The sequence below is a fragment of the Vicugna pacos genome, chromosome 8 (assembly GCF_048564905.1).
Source record: "Vicugna pacos chromosome 8, VicPac4, whole genome shotgun sequence".
Taxonomy (NCBI): Eukaryota; Metazoa; Chordata; class Mammalia; order Artiodactyla; family Camelidae; genus Vicugna; species Vicugna pacos.
The window spans coordinates 29887918-29913573 of NC_132994.1; the positions used below are offsets into that span (position 1 = coordinate 29887918).

The 25656-nt window shown below is 32.5% G+C and overlaps 1 long non-coding RNA gene across 1 annotated transcript in view; it reads right to left on the reverse strand.

Annotated features, from left to right (window-relative positions):
• LOC140697853 (uncharacterized) overlaps positions 1-25656 on the reverse strand; it is a 78117-nt gene that overhangs the window by 30158 nt on the left and 22303 nt on the right. Inside the window, exon 2 of the long non-coding RNA XR_012075226.1 lies at positions 18345-18386. This is a non-coding gene — a long non-coding RNA (uncharacterized lncRNA). The remainder of the gene's footprint in view (positions 1-18344; positions 18387-25656) is intronic.

Consider the following 25656-nt stretch of genomic DNA (forward strand, 5'->3'; position numbering starts at 1 on the left):
TGGGCAGACATGCACATAGGAGAGTAAGAGCAGACTTGAATCAGTAAGTAACTGGCAGTTTTGTTAGATGTTCAACCCAGAGAACCATGACCAAAAAAGAAAGAAACACATGACATATGAGAGATCAGAATGAGGGACTTCATATGAATAACATATCATAAAGGCGTGTTGTAGCCTCTTGGCCTTTTCACTCAACCAACAACAGATGTTATCACAGCTAGTAATACACAATTCAGTGATCAGTGGTACTGATCACATATCTTACTTTTCATCAGAGCTGTGTGAGCATGTGTGTGCACATGTGCACTCATGTGAGCGCGCGCATGCACATACACACATACACACACACACAAATAGTATTGTATTTGTTGGGACTGATTCCAGCTACAATTAAGAGAATACCTGGCAAATAGTAGCTTACACAAAGGACATTTATTAATTTAATAAAGAAAGGGAACAGATGAGTAATCTTGGTGGTGTTTTTTGTTGTTTTTTTGAGTATTTTGCAACTCAATGTCAGCAAAGCCCCAGGGCTTTTCAAGGTTTTGAGACACTACTCTTCAAAGGTTGGCTTTTTTGTTCTTTTACCTGTTGTCTTACAGGAGGGGTCTATCTGAGGTCCCCAGATCAAAGGAACCTTTTCTACAATACAAGTACCAAAGGTTTCAGAGAATTAAAAGGAGAAAGGCCATAGGTAACCAACTAACATTCTCTGTAACAAGCACTTGTCATAATACATTATGATTACTTATTGGTATTTCTTTAATTCAACTAGATAAATTATGTATTTTAGTCCCAATCCCAGTGGCTTGCATATCTTAGCAACCTAACAAATGTTTAATGAGTTAGAGATTAGAAATCCTCACAGCTATTGTGAAAAATGAATTTATCTGGACTTTCTTGCTAATTTCCATTAATTGTGATTTCAGGTGCTTAGAATTAAGGACTGAAAGGAATGTAGATCATCATTCCATGCATTTAATCTCAGAGCATTCATTCTGCTTTTTAATAGCATGCATTGCTATTATTTCAAATCAATGAAAAAGGAAAATCCACTAAATAAAATCCCAATGCCTACTTTAAAGAAAGGCACAGTACCGTGCATCATATACACATGCACACGTGCACAAACACACACACACACACTTCATTCTATACCAATATTTGGTCTGCTTCTAGTACCCTGCTTGTAGTTGTTATTTTTTGGAGGGGTCAAGGAAAATTTAAGTAAGATAAAGTAAGATAAAGGTTATACCTTATTAAAAAAAGAACCTAAAGCAATAAAAGGAGAAGGAAAAATCTCACAGAGGGCCATTTAAAGAAATAATGAAAACTAATTACCAAGAAATTTCTAATCTAAGAAAAAAGGAAGGCATCCAAAAGGCTACTGAAGGAAACACAATAAAAGTAGAAATTACAAAAAGAAAGGATTTTCATGTGAAAGACTTTTTATATGGGCAAAAGGGCTTTGTAAAAGGAGACCAAAAAAACAAAAAACATGATGCTTGAAATAAAAGCTAGCACTTAATAAGCGATACTATTCTAAAACCAAATGAATGAGCAACATATTTGAAATGTGATTTAAGAAAATATACTGATAAATGAAGGGGTTCATGGGATTATTGTTTGTAGTCGGTACTGAAGGAATGATTCTATTTGAAAGGACACCAATTTCACTTTCAGATGAGGTGTTCTGGAGAGCATTTTCTTATTACATATTTTGTAAGCTACATTTGTCTTTTCTGAAGTTTGCTTCTTCATATGAAAATGAATATATATGTATGTATATATACGTATGACTGGGACGTTATGCTGTACAGCAGAAATTGACACATTGTAACTGAACTCAGTTAAAAACTTTTTTAAAATAATAAAAATAAAATAAAATTTGGTTCTTCATGAAAAATAAAGCAATAACAATTTTAATTAAAACAGAGGCTTAAACACAAATTAACAATCAATGATTCTTTTAAAGAATCCCACTACTTTCTAGTAAAATATTTTATAGGCTGCCCACAAACCATAAGATCTTACTTGTTTTTTTAATTTTATCCATTTTATTTTATTATTTATACAATGTGTACATTATTCTTGTTATTATTTATATGTTTAGAATTTAAATTTGTTGAACTACTGTATTAATCTATGTCCTAGCAAGAAGAAATTTCATTCAGATTATTAACTGAACAAGTGCTAATAAAGTATTACTTATCAAAGTGTGGGCATCCTAAAAGATCAAATAAGGGAAGCTATGATACTCAAGTATTAGCAATGTCAAGAAGTGAGAACCAAGTTCCAGGAGAATAGGGAAAAAGTATTAGTGGGGAAATGTGAGAGTAGAAAAATGGACATTAGCCTGGGTCTGGTATATGGAGGAACTTGGCATCTACAAGAAAAGCAGGAAGAAATATGCTTACGTCTGTCTCTCTTCCTACTCTTATCTCTTACTGTTTAATCTCCACCTTCCACTGGCTAAATATAACCAGCATCCTCCTCTCCTAACAGGGTAGCTCATGTGATGCATTCCATCGGGGAAGAAAGCAGGACAGGGAAAGGCTGGTAATAGATCTAGGGTTGAAGTAGGGAACAGAGGATGATAGGCTCAATTATGCTGCTTTTGGAAAGACTCAATTTACAGAAATGGATGAGTGTCCGAAAAGTGATCCATGAACTGAAAAAGCACTTAGATATTAAATAGTAACACAAACATAATTTAGAAAGATGTCACAGCATTTCAAAATGAAAATAACTCCAATTCTAGATGGTATTGACACACAGTAGATTGAAACCATAAAAGCTTTCATATTATTTTCCAAAACACTACTGATTTTTCTGGGAAACCAATAGAGTCTTTAACACAACAACCTCAAGGTAATGTCTAAAAGTATGAAATAGATAAATATTGTAAATAAAAACTTAGAAGAGAACCAAAAACCATAAATGTTTCTTTCAATATTAATGGAGTCCTCACAATAAAAACAGGAAGATACTACAATTTGGCATAAAACTGTAAAATCACTAAAAATTCAGTGGCAATTATGCTTTGAGATAAGAGGAAATGTGTTTTATCTACACTTCCCATATGGAAAGTCTATTCCACAATATGTATCTCTAGTCCAAAAAGTATCAGAGCACTTATGTATTGACATGCATTGCTGTACATTTCAAGAACATAGTTAATGTGCTGAATTGAATTAATGCTCTTTACATATACTATGCACACTTATATGGGACAATAGCAAGGAAATTTTTTATCTTGCCCTAATAATTCATGCAATAGAAAAGCATATGCTTCTGGTTTAGATGATGACTGTGCTAAAGATCATAATATAGACTTAAAAAGGCACTGGTGTCAGTCCTGATCATGCTTCAGCTCTGTGTGTGCAACAGGGAAAGTCATTTGTATAAGAGAAAAAGAAACACTATTTGAATTTCAAAAAAACCTAATTTTATTCTCAGAGAAAAATAAATGGCCATCACAGATGTGCTTCCTCTTTCTTCATCAGCACTGAAAAAAATAATGAATGTTGCAAGTGACTTTAACTCTTGTTCACTAAGGATACATGTTTAGCATTCTCAGCAAAAATTTGGTCTATGTGTACACTTCTCTGCTACTAACTACTTTTTTCCCAGTATTTTTTCTTAGAAATTCAATGGGAGATTTGAAATTGAGAAATGAGATTGCAAGATCTCTTCCTGACATGAGTAATGCCACTAAAAACCAGTTCTATGATAGTCAAGTGTTTCTCAAGTGGCAAATCTCAGTGATACTTTCATTATCCATATTTGTCTGAACTCTAAGGCCTGAAATACCATGATTTTGTAAAGTTGATAAGACAGCAAGATAATATCTTAAAAAGATCAAACTAGGGTCTAAACAGACTGATAGCCAACGGTTTTATTCTCTCTCAACGTATCTTCTCTTATTGGCAAAAGAAACTGATGAAGTGTTAAGTATATTTTAAAATCACTTCTAATGCTGCCATAGATCATGAAGAAACACATTTCAGAAGCCAGGGTAAAAAGAATGGATTGGAAATACTAATTCTATGTGCCAAGTTAAAAAAGTTCTCAAAATACCAGCTTTTGATTGAAACTCATCACTCTTTTTTGTCTGTTGAAGACAGAAAATAGTCTTCAGAAAGAAAACACACTACAACTTCTAAGTGTTAGTCGAATATGTCTAAATATCTGACACGTTCATTCCAATCCTATATGTCATTTTAAATGACTTATAATGACATTTAGTAGAGACGCACATTTAAAAGAAACTGACAATGGGACCTGACCCCACCTCGTGGTCTTTATAAATCAAGGGGAATAGATTATTTTGTTAAAGTTTTACAAAGTAACAACTATTTTATTTATGTTCTTAATTATCACTATAAATTTAATAACTCAATAAATATTACTAGATAAGATCAGTGATAATGTTTTTTAAATTTGGTGGTTGGCGAAGGTAGTCAAAAGATGACACATTTGAGAAATTTTACTGTAAAGAACATAATCTGGAATTTTTATGTACTGTCACAATGTATAAAGAAATTAATTAGGTAGAAGTTTGAGGAAACTAATATCACATGGATTAGTTTGATTACTTGATCAGTAAAGCATGTAAATGGATGAAATCCAGGTTCGTATATCCCAAAATGTGTTCCAGGGAACTCTGGTTCGCTGGTTAATTAAGATTGGGAAATTCTACATCATATAACCCCCACATGAAGAGTTAAAGTTCACAGAAAAAGACATGATGAAGACTTCAGTTAATATATATCAAAATTCCATTTAACTAAGGATTTTCAAAATATACCTGATGTTTTTATTACATGTAATGCTTTATTAACAGAATTGGTTTTCAGTGGAAGATAGTTTTGGGGAAATGGTCTAGATCATTGATTTCCTAATAATAGATTTTAAAAGTGTATAATTTAAAATAAAACAATAGATTATACAAGCCATTCTTCCAGACAATACTGTGATAATTATTAGTTCATTAAGTACTAGCATTTGTTTATTTGTCAGTCTATGCATCTTCTTAATTCAATCCACTGAATAAATGAGTTGGCATAATAAAACTAAACTACTAATTAGAGCATAGCTATTCAGCATATTTATTTTATATAACATTTGAAATACAGTCCTTTACTTTTCTTGTCCTTGCTTCTTAAAGAGCAATCACATTCCATCCTCTAGACTTTTGGAAATGCTTTCATAAGAGCAGAAAACAACCTTATTAAAAATAGCATATAAAAGTTAAAATGAAAAACTTATTTCACCTTAATTATTTTCCCTCCCTATAATTAGCAGCTAATTTTATCCACACATAGCTGCAGGCTCAGAACCGGTAAATGCTTCTTGACTGTAGGATTGATTGGGGAACTTTACTTTCTGATAATTACAAGATATAATTACTTTGGAGCTTTCAAAGACCTTTCAGTGATTAGAGATTTTCTAATTCAGTCATAACATTTGTATTACTAATAAACTAAGAAGTCCTATGCTCTAATAGCTGCCAAATTTGAATAGAAACACCAATTCTAAAAATGGTATTGCAGGCTAGAGGAAAATTATATAAGCATTCAAAGTATTACATTTTTCAGAATCTAACTTCATAAGTTTTCTTTTATATATACTATATAATCAATTAAGATGTATAAAGTCAAAGTTATGGCCATGTTTTGGGGGATACAGTTATCTAGGAAATACAGTATGATTAAGAGGAAAACATTGAAAATTTTGAAAAAGTGTTTTATTTCTCAGCAGCACTCAATACCCAGAAACAACCAAAAGAGAGGAACGTCAGGACACTCAGTTCCAGGGTAATTCACACAAGAATCTGTCACTAAGGATTTGAATGCCTAAAGAAGATAGGACTAATTTTAATTTTCTATTTGACAGTGAATATGACAGTAAAATTGTTGCTGAATTGCAATCTGAACATAGGAAAAAACTAGAAGTGGAAAACTCATACTCAAAAGTTGGGGGAAAGTATGTAATTTGCTAAAATTTTAATTTAGGTCTACTTTTCTTCAAGCTGAAAGCAGGTTTTTGTTTTTGTTTGTTTGTTTCTTTTTTCCTTTTTAAGTTTTCACTTAGCTATGATGCAAATGTGGCAAATAAATGACAGTGAGATGGGATACCCTGCAGTAAAATAAGGCATGGTGGAAAACAATTCACTTTCAGAAGCTATGATACATCTGTTAGTGTTCATTCCTGTAGAAGCATGAGATAAAACCTGTCATGCATATTTTATTACCACTCCATGAACATGTGTAACTAGTGTATGTTTACATGTACAAGAACCTCAGCCAAATTGTACTGAAGAATTCTCCTACCCAGACACTGAGATGCTTGAGATTAAAACAAACAAACAAAAAGAAATAGAACTTTATATGAAGATGTTAAAGAAGTTCTCAGGATACCCCCAGATAACAAGTGGATAACAGATAATATTTACTACGTTCTAGGTATTCCATGTTATGTACTTTCTAAATCTTGTGTTTTGTTAGTTGAAACATACTTCTCTAAATCTACACCAAAGCGTCTATAAAGAGAGAAATTAGTTTGAGAATTAAGATATCTTCAAAAATGGTTAGTAGAAAGATCTCTGGGCTTGAATTCTAAAACCCTGAGTTTCTGCCCTCCTTTCACTCACTTAGGAGACATATGACCTTATTATCAGCACATATCAACTGTATGTCAAGCAGTGCTCTAAGAAAGACATGTTATCTGTACTCGTCATAAGAATTCTCAATACATAAATTATCCTCATTTTAAAGATGGTGAACTTGTGGTTCAAGAAGTTTAAATAATTTGCCCAAGATCACAAAGCTAGTAAAGAGCAGAAGCAGGACTCAAATATACATTTGACTAATTCTGAAGGCTGATGAATCAATCTATGACCTTTTGATTTATTCATTAAGTTGTTTAAATTGATAAATATCTTAGTTAAATTTCTTAATCTTCCTGATTTCTAAGATTAAGGTTCTTAATTCCTCTGAATTTGAATGTCTTTATGTACCAAAGAAGGTAAACCATTTCCTGTATGCCTTATCCACTTTGTGGATTAATTAAAAAGAACATGAGAAGGTAAATAGATTTTAAAAGTCAAGGCACTGAACAAATATCTCAATTTTTTTCATTCTAATCCTAGATCATTTTAAATAGAGATAATACTTGGTTTTCATCAGTTTCCTAAAAAATAATACAGGGAATATGTAATGCCGGTTTTATTGTCTAAAAGAAATATATCATAAATTTGAACCGAAGCAAGTGCTATTTACAATATACAAGATGTTATCCTTAAAGATGACTAATTTTGAATTTAATAACTTACAAAAATATTCTTAAAAAGCAAGTATTATTTGATCTAAATCAATACTACCTTGAAAATGTCAATTTTTAATGGAAGTAATTTCAACAGAATTTCTTGACTATATTCATAGATACTGACAAAATTCCATATTCCCACATCACTAGACATAGTTAAGCCTGTATTCTCAAAACAAGTAAGTAAAGCAGTAACATAAAATAGTATCTAATTCTTTCTGACATGTCAATAGTGTAAGCTTGACATTTATATTATTGTTTTAATAATTCCATAACCTTGTCTTAAAAATTATTTTTAAAAATCTAAAATTTTATACAAATAGAATATAGAAGAAGCTATAAGGATTACTACTGAAATTTCTGTTTCAAGCAAAAATTGGAATACGATCAATGTTTAGCAGTTCAATACAATGAGCCACTCTTTGAATTTCTGAAATATGCGCTATAATGTCCAATTACTTACATAAAGAAAATGAGCATGAGCTTGGCAGTCATAGAAATGATTTCAGTCCTGCCTTTGTCACTTATTGGCTGAGAAATCTGAATTCTGCATAAATTTATTACTTAACTCTTAGGTTTGCTCTGAGGAAAATGAGTTTATTCATAAGGGACGTTTAACATAATTTCAGAGAGATATGAAACATTAATAATGTATAATAATTTCAGGTCACTTAGAAAGTATTCTAAATACCACTTGCATTAAAGTGAGTATTTTTTCCAGATTGTAAATTGTGGCACATTGTATGAATATGAGTTTGCTTTATATCTTTGTAGGATACTGGACTATTCATAGAATGTATCTTATTGATATGCAAATAAGTATTGATGGAATATGTCCTCCTCATTTTTATATAAAATTAACAGATGTATCACTAAAGAGCTGTAAACTTCTGGACATTGTTTTAATATAACTTTTGAAACTTTGATCTATAGGCCAACCCTCAAAAGAACTGGGGTCCCTGGGCTCACCTACTCAAGTATACTTTCCTCATTAAATACAAATTGACCTACTCACTTTTAGGACATTTCCTGAATCTCCTGTTAAATGCACACATCCCTTTCAGAAAGTGTATAAGTTGGCTCAAAAGCAGAAATTAGGGGAGATTATTTCATCAAATACGAAAGTAGGACTCTGATTTTGGGTTTTATTCCAAGCAGATTGGGAAACCACTGGAAGCCTTTAGCAAGAGCACTGCATTATGTCATGTATGCTGTAATAGCTATAATCTGGTGTGGAGGAGATTTTACAGAACAAGGGTAGGAGCAAGGGGAATGGTTCAGGGAGGGGCAACTGTGTTAACAGAGGCAAGAAATGGAAATGGTGGTATTGGCTTTTTTTTAGTAGCATAGGTAGTTACAGGTACACAGTAGTATACTGTCTTAGTATAATTTAATAGTATAGATGGTTATCGGTAGATTTATACACGTAGTGAAGGATGTATAAACATCAAGTGCAGTCTGAATGTCTCCTACAGCAAGCAAACACCACCCTCCATTAAATTCAGAACACAACAGCAAGAAAGTGCAAGTCTTAAATACATTTCCTGCACTGATTAAAATTTTTCAGTAATGACAGTAACTCCTCAGGACGACTGTAGCGACACTATGGTGCTCCACCTAGCTCTCCCTTCAGGAATGAAGGATTCATTTAGCCAGCTGCTCAGAGAGCTGCTAGAAGAGCCCTCAGCTGTCAGTTCTCTGCTAAAGAAGATGATCATGCCCACGCTCACAGCTGCTTCCGGGGTAGCCTGCAACCATGACTGATCAATATGGGGGATATAAAGGCACAGCCCTTAACTCGTGACAGTTTTCAAGGGCTACCTAACTGCATCATTCCCAGTGAAGTTGGCTGAGGCCTTCACTGAGATTACACTGCCGTTCAACTGCTGTTCCTTGCTACTGTCTCTTCCCTTCCACAGGTGCTGATCCCAAGAGTACTTTTTAATAAATGTTTCGGCTGTTACATGGCTTCAGTCAGCTTCACAGCCTCACCACCCACTTGCTTCATACACATCCTGCCATAATAAGCTTGCCCTTCTCAGCATTTCTCATACTTTCTCTCATCTGGGGGATGTGAGGGCTCTTGACACTTCTATTTAGACCAGTCTTACTATCAATGCTCCATCCTTTGCTTGTCCACTCATATTTTAGTCCAATTACAAGTTGGTCACTTCTGAGAGAACCCATCATCCTGAACTGAAGGCTTTGCTCTGAGCTCCCCTCTTACTATTTAAAGTTTACTTCTGTTATTACATATTTACACAAAGTAGTAGTATTTTTCTCACTTATCATTCAATGGAAAATAAAACCTTTGAACAAAGAAAATCTTAATTTTCTTCTGTCTCTTCAAGTGTGTAGCATACTGCCTGCAGAAAATTAGCTTTTAATAAATATTTGCCAAATGCATAAAGTGAGGAAGAAGCTTGTGAATGGATGAAATAATAAATGAAACTGAAAGTGATTCAAATCCACTGGAGCTATATTCCAGAACTTTTTTATGTCATTTTCATGTAGTTTGTCAAACAATAATTCTAACAATAATAATAATTATATAATAATGGATTGTAACAATAAGAATATTAATCTCTAACATTAACAAGGCCCTAAGTGTCAGAGATATGTTAAGTGATTTAAATGGACTATGTATTTTCTCCCAATAGCATTGCTCTATGTTATTACTATCATACTCAATCTCATTTTGCAGATAAAATAGAAAAGCAATTTGTCCTGGGTTTCAAAGGAAAAAGATGGAGAAGTTAAATTTATCCATCTTTAAAATGCATGCCAGCTCAAGGAAGTCATTTCCAGTATGCTATTCTTTACTGTATTTATTTTATTACATTTATAAATCTAAAGAAATAAACTAAAGAAAAATTCAGGGACTAAGAATCGGACTTTGGAATAACTAGCTGAATGCCTGGAAAAATAATAAAAACTCTCATTTTCTTATTTCCCATATTTGCAAAAATTCAAAATCAGTGTCTGATAGAAGTTAGCACAATTAAATGAGGCACTTCATAAATACACAGTAAATATCCATTTCTCCCCCTTCCTCTCCTCTTAAGCTCCATAACGACTTATCTTTTTCATAAATTATTAATTTGGGAATGCGCTTTGCTTTTGACACTAAAACAATGTAGATGACTAACTGTATCATTTGATATCATCATGCTCTATCCTTACAAAATGTTAATTAACATTTAAAATTAAAGAAAACTTTAAACTTCATCTAAATTTGACTTTTATGTTGCATGAATTTTTTATCTTTTTGTAAAGGATTCCAAACCATATCACTGCAAAACATCATACCTAAATAAAGGCATTAAGCTTCCAAAAGAGAGAGAGAGAAATTGGAGTGACATACAGCACAGATTCTTCTGTGTAATGAGACCAGAAGATCAAAGCATCTTCTATTTTTTTTTTTATTACAGCCAAACACAAAGAAAATCCACAGGGAAAGTTCAGCTGAAATTGTCCAGGTCATAGGTTACAATTAACTTGTGAGAAAAGTTTCATATTTACCTACTAGAAAAGAAACATCAAGGAGGCCATTAAAAAGCATCCTAAAAGTTGCTCTAGGACTTATCTTCAAATGGTACATTATCATACTACCTAAAATGTCATTATTGACGAATAGCTTTTATGATAGATTGGCTTTCTTAGTTAAGATGCTCACCCCAACTGGTCCAAAATTCAACTTGAGAATTTAGGCAGATGGCTAATCTCTAGGTCATCAATATTTTGGGAATACACTCTAGGATCTTCACGGTTCTTTTTCTTTTTTTGTATTTTTTTTTAATTGAAGTATATTCAGTTTACAATGTTGTGTCAATTTCTGGTGCACAGCACAATGCTTCAGTCATACATGAACATACATATATTCATTTTCACATTCTTTTTCACCATAGGTTACTACAAGATACTGAACACAGGTCCCTGTGCTATACAATATGAACTTGTTGTTTATCTATTTTATATATATTAGCATCTGCAAATCTCACCATTCTTAATATCACCATTCTGATACTCAGTAAGCCTGATTCTGCAGGGAGTGAGCAAATAGTGATTCACTGTTACTATATATTCCAACTTAAAATTCCGCATTATATCACTGGTCTAGTAAGGGAATAAGGAAAATCACGTAAGATTAGTTCAGCAAAAACAAGGACATGCAATGTAATATAGATCTAGGAAGTGAAGGAAAATATGTAACTCCACAACCATAATTTTGAACTAAGTAAGTACAGCTATGATTATTATAGCTCAGGCTTATGAGGAGAGACATTATTTCTTAAGAGTGGAATGATAACGTGGTGAGGAGAATATTCAGTTAAGGCAAGTTCAAAACTTGACTCTATATTAGGAAATTAGAACATTTTTCAGAAACTTGCATACTACATCACATATAGTATTAACTCTTTGGGTTTTAATATTTGAGGAAAAAGGTAATTTTTAACACTTAAAAACTATTATTTCATCAAAGTACATAAGCGGAAACAGTAGTAGATCTTTTTTCCTACTCAACTTCAAATTTTAAATAACCAGTAGGCAATATTGACAACGTTGTTTTAATTTCTATACATACATGCATGTGTTGCAAAACTAATGCCAGTATTATACATTTTTTCTAAAGGAAATATTTCTTTTTGTATTGCAGTAAGAACACTCAACATGAAATCTACACTCAACAAATTTTTAAGTACACAATATATAATGTTATTACCTTTGGGCAAAATGTGATAACAAAAAAGTCTCTAGAACTTATTTCATCTTGCATAATGGTGACTTTATACTCATTGAAACATTCCCATTTCCCCCTTCTTCAGTTCCTTGGCAATCACCCTTCTAACCTCTCTTTCTAAGAGCTGGACTATATTAGATACCTCATATAAGTGAGATCATGCAGTATTTGTCTCTCTGGGTCTGGCTTACTTCTCTTAGCATAATGTTCTCCAGGTTGACCCATGTTGTCATATACGGCATGACTTCCTTCTTTTTTAAGGAAGTATTCAACTGTGTGTGTGTGTGTGTGTGTGTGTGTGTAGAGATAGATGTTATAAATATATATATATGTGTGTTTTTTTTCTTTACCTATTCATATGTTGATGAACATTAGGTTATTTCTATAACTTGTCTATTGAACATAATGCTGCAATGAACATAGGAACACAGATCTCTCTCTGAGATTCTGATTTTATTTTGGATATATATCCAGAAGTGGGACTGCTGGATCATATGATACTTCTACTTTTAATTTTTGAGGAACCTCCATACTGTTTTCCATAGCAGCTGTGCACTTAATATTCCCACCAACAATGAACAAGGGTTCCAATTTCTCCACATCTATATCTACCTATGGCTCTGTCTATTTACCTGTCTAATTCATGTCCTTTGTCCATGTTTGAGTCAGGTTGTTTTTTGCTACTGAGTTACATCAATTTCTTATTTATTTTTGAAAATTAGCCTCTTATTGGATATATGATTGCAAATATTTTCTCCCAGTCCACAGCATTTTTACTCTGTTGTTTCCTTTGCTGCTCAGAAGCATTTCAGTTTGATGTAGTCCCACTGTCTGTTCTTGCTACCACTACTTGTGTTTTGGGTGTCATATACAAGAAGCCACTTCCAAGACCAGTGTCATGAACTTTTTCTTCTATGTTTCTTTTCTACGAATTCACAGCCTCAGACAATTTCAAAATAAAAACTAGTCTATTTTACTACTGTGATTCAAATGTGCCAATATAATAACTGTACTCAATAAGAAGAAAACAATGCATTGCTTTTTTTAAACTAAAACTTATTTTACACTTTAAATTGTAAGCAAAACCTGTACAAAATTTAATACATGGCAACTCAGTATAAATAATGTGATTTATAAAATATTTTAACTTTGTACATGAACTAGAACTTAAACGCCTGTTGATATGCAATGCTATATTTGATAAATATAAATTGATAAAAGAAAACTCTAGGACAGGAGACAGTTTTCCATGTATTTTAACACTTTTACAAATGAAGAGATAATAAACTTCAGATAAGAGAAATGTTTTTTATAGGTAGTTTGTGGGAGCATAAGGAATAGCAAACTATGAAACGACTGTGTTTAAAATTATGAAGCTAATTGTGTATATTTACATAAGGCATTTGCTGTAAAATCAATGTATGTGAATAAATTAATGATTTATTAACTTGCCTTCATTCTTTGGTTCATCTAAGCTCCACAGAAAACAGATCAGTTATAATATTCTTTACCTATTTTTCATCCCATTTAGAATTACTTTTTTTGGCAAACATTTCAGTTAGTTTTTTTGCATGAGAAAACCAAGTGTGTTTGAAATTGATAAAGGTTGTAAGGAGCTATATACTAGCCAAACAGAATTTCTGTAAATATATTTTAAGGCAAATCTTATCACTCCACTGACACTCATACTACTGAGATGTCCTCATTCTAGAAATGAGCAAGCTGTTCACCAGTGATTCAAACTTTAAGCAGAGAGATAGAAACATTTATTTATTCTGTGTATTTCCTGATGAATCAACTTCCTTGGGTATTCTCTGTTTAAATATGGTAGGAGGTGGAAATTTAATAACAGCACTGGTAGAATACGAAAAGAAACTAAACTAGTCACTTCTCACAGAAAGAAATTGTTTCTTAAAATTTTTCATAAATTTTCTTCTTTTCTGATTCTTTTTGGATGCCAATTTTTATCTTTTGTGGTACAAATTTGCAATGCAATACTCTATAGACACAATGAGTGTGTTTTCCAAAGTGGTAGGGGGTAAAGTATTAAAGTATCTAAAGTCATCCAAAATCAAAATAACAGCACTCTGAGGCAAATATACTCTAAAATATAACAAAACATTTACCTAGTTATTTTCTTTCTGGGCTCTGTTTAGTACATATCTGAATATGTGCTAGTGAACTGTAGCTAATTAAATAGATATTAATAAATTTCAGCAAAATGGGAAATGGCAAAAATTATTATTTTTATCTTAGTTTATATAAGTAATCGCAAAAAGAAGCTGCTAATAAAGAATTAAGATTTTTGGTTTTGCTATTTTAATTCTGGTAATTATAGTGAAGGGATTTCAATGAGGTTCTGAAATATAATCCAACTCAGAATTCGCTTGCTAAAAATGAATTTTAAGTCACCCTGAGTGAATATAATAGTTTTGACTCTTTCTTTACATTTAATGAAACAAGGTCTTTGTGATAATTACAAAAGCGACCAGTCCAAGTAGATGAATATAAACAAAATTATTTTATCCTGTTAGGCTTATTAAGGCCATTCACATTTATTGATATGACTGATATGTTTGATCACTACTGTGTCATAATACTTTTTCATTATGTTTTATGATACACATGCTATGTTTCTTCCTCTACAGGATATGGTTATACTTGATTAATAAGAATAGTTTTCCATAATGTATTGTTTCAAATTTGTAACAAAGCAGTTAAAATTCTAATACAGTCTTATTCACTGTTAATATACAATTTCTGTGTTTACCTTCAAGAAGTTCATTAATGAAAAAATAGGGTATACCTATTTTAAGACAATATGAATTATATGTATATAGATAATTTTTAACAACGTAATCCATCTATAATATAATAATGTATATAGACATTGAGAGTAAAACATTATTCTGGATTGAAAGAAACTTGTAAAAACACATATTCTATTGTTCAAAATGTATCTATTTTCTACTTTTATTTTTTACCTTCTACTTTTAGATCCTTAAGTGCTTGTGTTGTATATTTATTCTCAGTCATTTTAATTTTCTGAACTCAAATAACCATATCCAAAGAACTGTTTATTTTAAAATTTAAGATAGTATAATATATCTTACAATAGTTTCTTCAGTTTATATTACCTATACTATAGGCCACTGATTTTTAAAGAAATTGTACATGTCAAGAGATATTATTAGAGTCTATAATTAATGTCAAAATATGGAAAGTAAATATTTTGTCTAAATACATGATTTCAAACAGCTTTAATCAGGACTAAAAAGAAATTGTATGAAGTTAATACCATTTCTTTATTAACTTCCTTATATTTTGAAATCTTTAAAAGGCAATTACAATTGCTCTAAATCACTAAATTTGTTTATTAGACAGGAAAAAGTAATTCCACTTCATTTTATAACTTTTATCCCACAGTAAACGAAAAACTAATTTAATAATTTCCTATGATCTTTCATAAAATTAAGGAAGATCTTCAGTTAAGCCAGATCTTTCATATTAGTTTTAACTGGTTATTAAAATATTAACAGCTTTGCCATAACATCTTTAAAAATAATGCATATCACTAAACTTCTCACCTAACTTAAAAATAAAATAACTAATTGCATGAGGTATATATTTCATGTCTTAAATCCTGAATTTACAGTCTATTTTAATGACATAGGTGAGAAATCCGAAAATAATACATTGTCATCCAACTTCATATTACAGGAAAAATTATGGTCAAAATTATGACCAATGATTTATATCTTTCAATGCAATAGATATGTTACTTCATGAAAGATATTAATAAATTAGAACATCAATGGCATCCATAGTAAATGATCATTTATTTAATAACCAGTATTATCCCCAAATAGGCCTATCTTTTTAATAACCTTCTAGAATTTTATTTATAAATTTTTATAATATTATATTTTAAAGATTCCTAAATATGCTCAACTTATTAAGATAATAGTTTTTACTTCATCCTTGTTTAAGCTAATTATATATTCCCCATTATGGGATGTAGCCAGAGGAATTTATTTGTAGATGGTATGATGAAATTATGAGTTGGAGAATAAACAAATAAACATATAGATAAAGTTACTATTTAAAAAATAACTCAAAACAAGAAAACAAGCTGAGAACAAATAAGCAATTTAGGAGAACAATGTTTGCTTGTATGTTGACTTGGCACTAAATTGTATTTTACAAGCTACTGCTTTAATTTACGATGTAATCAGGAAAAGAAAATGTGATGTCACTTATTCGAAAAAAAGGTAAGTTTGAAATAGGATTATAAGGAATATTTCTGGTAGCATCTAAGATAAACAAAGTAACTCACTTTTCATTTTAAGAGATACTTTGAAAACCAAAGAATCCAACCCTCTTTTCTTACTAATAAGGAAACTGAGGTCCCGAAAGACTGTTACTTATCAAAAATCACAGCTGGAAATGAAACTTGGATATTCACTTACATAATCTTTCAAATAATATGAACCAAATTCAGTAATTTATTTCCATTTTACTTCATCAATAGCTATTTATCAAGCCCCCTCTATATAAAAAACACTCTACCAAGGGCCAGCAATACAGAAGTAAGAACACTGAAATGTTCTTATAAACATGTAACTTACTTTTTATAAAGTAATGAATACTTTTTTTTCTCATTAAATAATGACTGTTTTATCAAAGGCAAACAAATTAAATGAATGATATTGTTTTGCATACTCAAACTATCAATAATATTCCAATTACATAATTACACACTCAACTCCTCAACAACTGTCTCAGATTCTCATAGGAGATTTTTTAAGTACTGAAGTTGGTAAAGTTTTTGACAGGTACAAATATCATAAAGATAAAACAAGAACATTAATTCATTATCTGGTCTGATGAATGATACTTCACACTTACCTTGTTTAGGTGCTAATTGTGATGACCCAACAGAAGACCCAGATTCACTTAATTTACCAAAATTTTGAGTGTGTGAAAAATGATAAATGTCTATAATGATGTTCTATTTCTGCCCAAATGAACTTGGAAGCAATGATTCTCACTTTTTTCCTGACAGTACATCATGGCATTAGGCAAAATATTTCAAAGATTAATAGCTTGTCAAGGAAAGCTCAAACTGGTAAGAATTACCTGTAAAATTATATATCTCTATGTTTGAAATTACTTCATGCAAAAATGTGAAGAACTGCAGAGGGTGCACATAGTATTTTAAAGGAATATAGAAAGTGTCAATATTTCATTTAAAGCTTTATGAAGAATGACGGTGACAAGTTAAAATAGAACTCTACACACAAATGATATTTTAAAGATTGCAAGCCAAGTGAGCAGTTTGGAATCACCAGCTGACAAACTGGCACGAAGAATCAAAGGAGATCATAGAGGAAGTATGACAAGCTCGCAGACTGGTTAAATTAAAATCCATCAACATGTAAAAATGACGGGAAGAGGAAGATTTTTCTTGACTCTCACAGAGAAGGCCTACCGGTGAATTTAGGAGATTAAAAATGTTGATATAAGCAGGAAAGTCTCAGAAACTGCTATAGGATATTGACCCAGATTGCTTGGAAATTGAGAAATTTACCCAGGTACTAGAATATTTCATAAGAATGTGAAATATAATAATACTAACCTTATTCACACTAACTTCAGAAACAGAACAGGGTTTCAGGTTATTGTTCTTAGCCCATCCTTATAATATTTTATTGGAAGTAAGAAATTGATGCATTCAGAAGCAGTAGAAATACAAGCATAATAAATGCTAAACTACGAAATGCGTTCAACATTCTCTGTACTCATAAATTGTAAAAGAAGTATATGAGATAACCCAAAGTCAAAGAGAACAAGATTCTTCTTACTTAATTACCCTCCAAAATAATCTCGTAAATGTTTTTTTTTTCTTTTTACTTTTTTAATACCATGATTACTGCAAATTCAAAGCTGACATAGAGCAAGTTACAATTCAATTCATGATACCAATAATCTTAGTCTGGGCTGCTATAACAAAAATAAAATAAATCGAATGGCTTAAACAACAGAAATGTATTTCTCACAGTTCTGGAGACTGGGAAGTCCAAGATCAAGATGCCAGTAGATCTGGTGTCTGGTGATGTCACTCTTTCTGGTTTTCAGAGGGCCACTGTATCCTCACGTGGGAGAGAGAGAGAGAGAGAAAGAGAGAGAGAGACAGACAGACAGGTGGAAAGAGACAGAGAGGACAGAGAGAGGGAGTCAGAGTCAGAGGGAACATACATGAAGAGGCAAATACCTTTAAGTTGTCCCAAACCGGTTATTAGGAATCAGAAGAAACCTGCAAACAAGATGAAGAAAAAAATGTTTTTAAGTTGATGAGATCGACTAAAAATTGAAGAAACAAATTAGTGTGCATGTGAAAGAGTCTACAGAAGATCAAACAAAATGAGTGAGGAGAAATTATATGATTTCTTCTTCAGGCTATCAAAGAGCAACTTACAGAAACTCACTCACCAAAACAGATAAATTTTTTAAAAGATGGATTGGATTTCACATGTCTACGTAGAGATACAAAGAGCTGGAATGAATGGTACAGTCTAACACAAGAACCAAGCACCAGGCAAATGGCACATTCATAACTTTGTTTGAACCTATCAAATAGCTGAGGTGGCAGGACAACTAATCCGTCACTGATCTACAAGAGGCAGGCACCTGATGAGATACGGGACATAAACATCCTACCAGTAACAGAGAGAGCCAGGCTCAGGAATGAATAGTTCAGACAGGACAACCTGGTGAAGGCCTGGAATGGGTCTTCCCTTTGTGTTTGCCCTTCTGTTAGAGACGTATATGGAGACAACCAAGTATTCCCCAAGGTGCCCAATGGTGGGGACAAGGAGCCTCTGTCTGACTCAGTCTGTCTTATGCAGACACTGCTGTGTTCCTATGTCTCAAAGGATGGAAGGTTTCTGGCCTGTTCCTTCCACTCCCTGTATCTGGTTCTGGGCTTAGCACTTATTCCCATCCTTTCCTGAGTATTAGCCAGGGTCCTGAGAAAGCATCCATCATAGTACATGCCTTGGAGTGGAAAACAACAAATTTTGCAGAACCCTTCTGTTTTAGCTTCCTGAGAGAACAAAGCCTTTTATCTGTGGGGAGAAGCAACAAAAAGAAATCTCTGAAATAGAGGACATACCAATATAATATACATATATACTTTGAAAAGTCATCTAGGATCACACAGACCCTGAAACACTGTGTTTTGCCCTTCACAAATGTCTTTTATTTAAGGCTACATCTCTGAGAAGCAGTGATAGAGACATGGGTAGAAACCATGATTCTTTAAAAATAAGGAAACATGCTAAGTAAGGTCCCTCAAATTTTCATGCCCAGTGTACAAAATGAAAAAGTGATTTTAAAAATGAGATATCCTAGGTACAAATATTAGCCCTTTTATGCATGACTGGCCCAAAATAAAAATGATCATAGTCCTCTATTGAGTTACTTTTTGTAAAGTATATTCTTAACACATTTCTGTACCTAATTATTTTCATGCAATAATTCTAATTCTAGATGGCGTAGCCACCTTCCCTACTTCTCACCAAAAAAATTCCATCTACGTATTTGGTATATCTCTGAATATGTGAAATACAGGACGTGTAGTTTACTCCTGAATTATAAAATAAACTCAGTGAATCATGAACACAATTAAACTGGTGGTTGGCTAATGAAGCTAACAAGCCTCAATTTCTCCATGCCATGAAAAGGTTGATCTTTTGAGTGTATTTCAGTAGCTTGTGTGTCTTTCCATCCTGACTTTCTTCACACCGTGAAATGGATTTTCTAGTCATGCTTTGCTCCCAGGTTTGGCCCGCAGTCTCTCCCCTGGGACCCCAGTAGATGCTGTCTATTTCAAATGCTTGCTCCCTGCATCACTTGTAAAATCCCAGGTCACATCACTCAATAATGTCACCGGGAAGGAAGAGATGACTGTAGTTGATACCTTCTCCTTCTCTGCCTTTTAAGGGTATCTACTCTATTCAGCTTGCTTGCATTTTCAGAGGAAGCCATTGTAGTCTGAACACAGGATCGCCTTCTTCACCAAAAGACCTCCCAAAAGGCAGGGCTGTGGGTTTTTTGTTTGCTCAGCCATTACAAATTAAAACATACATTTGATTTTTTCAAATTCCCACTTATCATATGTCACAATATTCTACAAACTAATTGTCATTTCTCCCAAACTTTGACCATCTTAACAACCACCATTATAAATGTATTTAAGACTACTACATTTCTGTTATATTCTATTTCTATAGCATAGGTAGCAATCGCTATTTACGTACCATAATTTTTTTAGTACATATTTAGTATTATATTGGTATGATGTGTCGAAATTTATAATTCCAATTTCAAAACACTTGGGCCCAAATACATTTAAAGATTCAGCAATTTTCAGATTTTGGAAATATAATACAATATATATGCTTTTATTATATAATTTCCAGGAAGGTTTGGTCCAGCAGCACAGTCAAATATATTAAAATTACTGTATCAAAAATTTATAAATACTTAGTGGGATAAATGAAGATTATAAAAAATACATCAGTTAAAGTGGGATCTCATTTTTTACCAAACAAAATAAATACAGCTGTTTCTAAACTTTTTTGATTTCTGAACTGTGAATTAAACACTTCACATTAAATAGCACTTTACTTCCTTTTTCTGGCTTACTTCACTTAGAATGACATTCTCCAGGAACATCCATGTTGCTGCAAATGGCATTGTTATATTATTATTTTATGGCCGAGCAGTATTCCATTGTATAAATATACCACAACTTTTTTATCCGGTCATCTGTTGATGGACATTTAGCTTGTTTCCATGTCTTGGCTATTGTAAGTAGTGCTGCTGTGAACATTGGGGTGCATGTATCTTTTTGAATTAGGGTTCCCTCTGGAATATATGCCCAGAAGTGGGACTGCCAGATCATATGGTAAGTCTATTTTTAGTTTTTTGAGGAATCTCCATACTGTTTTCCATAAAGGCTGCACCAAACTACATTCCTACCAACAGTGTAGGAGGGTTCCCTTTTCTCTACACCTTCCCCAGTATTTATCATTTGTGGACTTTTTAATGATGGCCACTCTGAGCAGTGTGAGATGATGCCGCATTGTAGTTTTGATTTGCATTTCTCTGATAATTAGCGATATTGAGCATTTTTTTAATGTGCCTATCATTTATATGTGGAATCTAAAAAAAAGGGCAAATAAACTTATTTACAAAACAGAAACAGACTCACAGACATAGAAAATAAACTTATGGTTACCATTGGGGGGGGATAAATTGGGAATTCTAGATTTGCAGATACTAACTAACAGACATAAAATAGATAAATGAGTTTATACTGTATAGCACAGGGAAATATATTCAGTATCTTGTAGTAACCTATGGTGGAAAAGAATATGAAAATGAATATATGTAATTCCTATATGGCTGAAATACTGTGCTGTACATGAGAAATTGACACAACATTGTAAACTGACTATACTTCAATAAAAAAAAGTAAATAGCACTTTATATTTTGCCAAGAATAATGAACAGTCATGTAATTCTATTTCTTTACACATATTTCCCCTCTATCTAAAAGCCTGTGCCCTTACATATACAGCTCTACCAAAATGTAAAGAAAACACCTCTTTTTACCTTCAAATGTTCAAAATTCAATTCCTCATGGAATTATTTCCCAGTCTCTAGAAAATTTAATTACTTAAATTTTAAAAATGACCCATTTTTTCAAACCAAGCATTTAAATTAATACATATTTAACATAGTATATTATAGTTATTGAATACCTATTTATGGAAAGAATGAATTAACACATTTTAGTAAATATTCTAAATAAATATTTTAGAATATTCCAAACAGTTTCAGAAAATGTAATTAATATGTCTGATATCAAATTCATAGAATGTGGCAGATGGATACCACACTAAGGACCTAGAACTATAATACTATCTTCCTTCCAATTAAATATGAGAACCTTCCAGTTCAACTAGTAGTGTTTCTTCACAACTGCACAGACTTTTCTAAAATAAAAAAGATTCTTAGTCAAACAGCATAACCAGATATTTAATTTAAATGTTAATATTTTGTTTGGAAATGGTTTATATTTAAATAATATGTCACTGAAGAGTCAAAAGATGATCAGTATTACTATATTTAAATCTCTTATAAACATCTGAATTTATTTTCCAATGCAATAAACCTTGTGAATAAAAGTAGTACAATGTATCCCAAAGGAAAGTCAGTATATATGTGGATTTTTATTTTTTTCCTTTGAAGTCTTAAATATAAATAACATTTCAAGCTCTTAATCCTTTTATCTTTTAAATATGTAATATAATAATGGCATGGAAATTATAGGATAATGAGGTGAAATGAAATATGGGAAATTATGTTAAAATTTATATTTAAAATATTTTCCTTCTTAATCTAAATTGCTTCAATAATATTCTGCAAGCATAAATCTCACATTCTGAAGAAAAACTAGAATTTTGAGTAGACAGATGTCTCAAAATATAAATAAAAACAATTCAACAATTTAAAGGTTCACACATATTGTTAAAAAGAAAGAAATGTAACTGATTATTTTAAACCCACATTTTTTAATGCTACTCAGGGACTGAATTTAACATTGTTTTAAGCAATGCTTTTTACTGCACACAATGAAAACAATAATGCAAATTCAGAAATGTTGTTTTTATAACCTGGTCCAAAAATATTTACATATCAATTCATATACGTATGATTTCCATTTCAAAGTTACCTAAGGGTAAACACACACCACGCACACATGCACACACACTGCAAAGGATAAAAGCAACCAAATTCAGTTCAAATCAAACTGATGCAATATCAAGTTATCCTTCCTGTATAAATAAATATATTTGATGCAGGAACTTAATAAACATAAATGCTTTGCCTTAGATCATTCACATATTAAATATTTTTTTCATCTTTCTGTGAAAATAAGCTAATGTTAATCGCATGTTTTATGTGTGACTCTAGTTGTATCCAAAAAAATCAATAGACATTTTTGAAGAAATTTGTGAGTATCATAATCAGATCATGCAGATGGAGAACCACTATGTGTAAGAAGATAATACATTTAATATTGAAAAATAGTGAGTTTTACATGAAAGGAAGACATTCACATTCGAATTAAAAGAACAAATTACATCTTGATATTCCTATTCATGGAGTAATAATTGAAACTATGTTAATGGAAGTCATCCCTGCAGGAGAAACTATAATGATAAAAGAAAGCTCTGAGAGAGTAACTTAGTTGTCATTAAATTTTGTTTGGTTGGTGAGCAGATGGTAACCAGATAGCAATATTTAGCAGGATACAAAATGGAGATGATATAAAGTTAAGATAAAGAGAGAGTATCTTTACTGAGGAAATATGCTGGAAAACAAGCAACTAGAAAACAAGCCGCACCTAAATTTCCACGAGCTTAAAATACTGTATTCACACTTACCTTGCTTAAAATGCACCTGCTTGCTTTGTTTTAATGTTTTACACAGTAGATGAAATTTGTGAGGAGAAATCCTAAGATTGACCATAATGGCATGAGGAGGGCAGATACTTCCTTAGGGTGAAACAACCGATGGTCTTGGAAAGCCAGGTCATCCACTAACAGAACTTTGTTCTGAAATGAAAGCTCGCTATTGAACCCAGGGGAAGTATCTGCTATCTTGAGATGTCTTGAGGCAATGACAGGATAGACTCAGAAATTTTGCATACCCTGAGGAGGGTGATTGTTCCTAGAAGGGATGGGCCTGAAATTAATCGGTTAACCAGCAAGCAGAACTTAGTGCTTATCGCATGAAATATCTAAAGCCCCACCTCTTTGATCGAATTTTTTCTGAGCTGTATACTCCTAATAAGTATGATGTCCACCAGGCTTTTGGTGCTTTAGATCCGCAAGACCTTGAGTCCCCTGGTTCCATCTTTGCTTTTTACTTTGTCTCTTTGTTTCTTAAGTCTTGTGCCGCCCGTCCTCAGACATGGTCCCAAGCTGTGCTGGATGCAGCAGAAATATATAAATATTGTTACATGATGTTAGAGTTTTCATGATAATCATATGCCTCTTCTACCCAGGCAGAAACAGAAAAAACATAGAATGAAGCTCTCCCAATGCTGTAGTCTAAAGACTAGAAAACCCCAATTTTAATAGGTGATATTTCTGTAAGAACATCACTGACAGAAAATAGGTATTAAGAGTACATTCTTTTGGTGTTTTAACAGCTGAAGATACACAGGACTGATGATTCTATATGATACATTGCTGGAAAAAATCCCAAATATCTTGATTTGCTTCTGTAGTTAATCATAAGAATTGATATTTAGAAAATAATATTTAATGTCCGTCCAGTAGTTCACAATAAATGGGTGCCTGCTGGGCATTACAAAATTTATGTCACTTTATCATATATATTCAAGTCTGAGTGAGGCTGATCTCACACTGAAATTCTTAATTTTGAACAAAGGATCTCAAATGTTATTGTGCACTGAGCCCACAAATTATATAGCTAGTCCTAGATTAATAGACCCCTCCTAACTGTAAACATGAAATTGATAAAAACAGAAAATACCAAAACAAAATGAGAAAGGTGATGTCATTAAATGTGTGTGCTTATTTCCCTTTTTGAAGCTGGCATTCCCAAAGATAAATGACCAGGAGAGATTTTAGTGTAATCTAACTCAAGGCTGGAGAGGAACAGACATCAATTAAAACAGAATCACATAGTATCTGAAGTTCTCTCTCAACCAGGTATCAGGAAGAGTTTTTACAAACTCTTCACAACGCAGAGTACTAACCACTATACGATCACGGCGCGCCACCCGCAAGGCGGCTTTTACAAACTCTTCAGAAAGCATTCAAGAGTCAGTCCTGAAACAGATGAAACTTCAGATCTCTCCTCATTTTTGGCGAGTGGCTTTTCGTCAGAAGTAGAGAATTTAATATAAAACCAAAAACAGGAATAAGAAATAGCCCCATTTCTATGCTGCCAACTTGTCACTGAAAAATATGAGAGAAACTAGAGCAAAAGCAGAAAATACCTAGAAAAAAATCTGATGGCTTTACAAATAAAACAGCCAGTTGTTCCTACACACCAGCAAGAGAGTCTCTTAAAAATGACACTTGTAGATACAGGGTGCTAAAAAAGATACTGGAAAAAATAATTGTCCTGTACTGAGAAACTAATTGAAAAAAAAAAAAGGGCAAACAGACAGTCAAAGTGCTTCCAGTAGAAAACAAGTGGCTCCTACTCTAACTCCCAAACAGAAATTCCCCCTATATATTAGAAAAGGTTTGATATTTTTGATTAAGTGCTACAGTATCAACCTTGACCACTCTCACAATATCCATCCCATAGTCAAAGGACTACTCAGGCATAATTAATATCTATCCTTTTGTTTTGGCAATGACAGAATGACAAAAGAAAGAAAGAATTGAAAACTGAAACCATCTAAGGATGATTTAAATGTTAAAACTGGGGCCTAAGGCCATTTGTGTCAACTTGACAAGTATTTGTTTCAA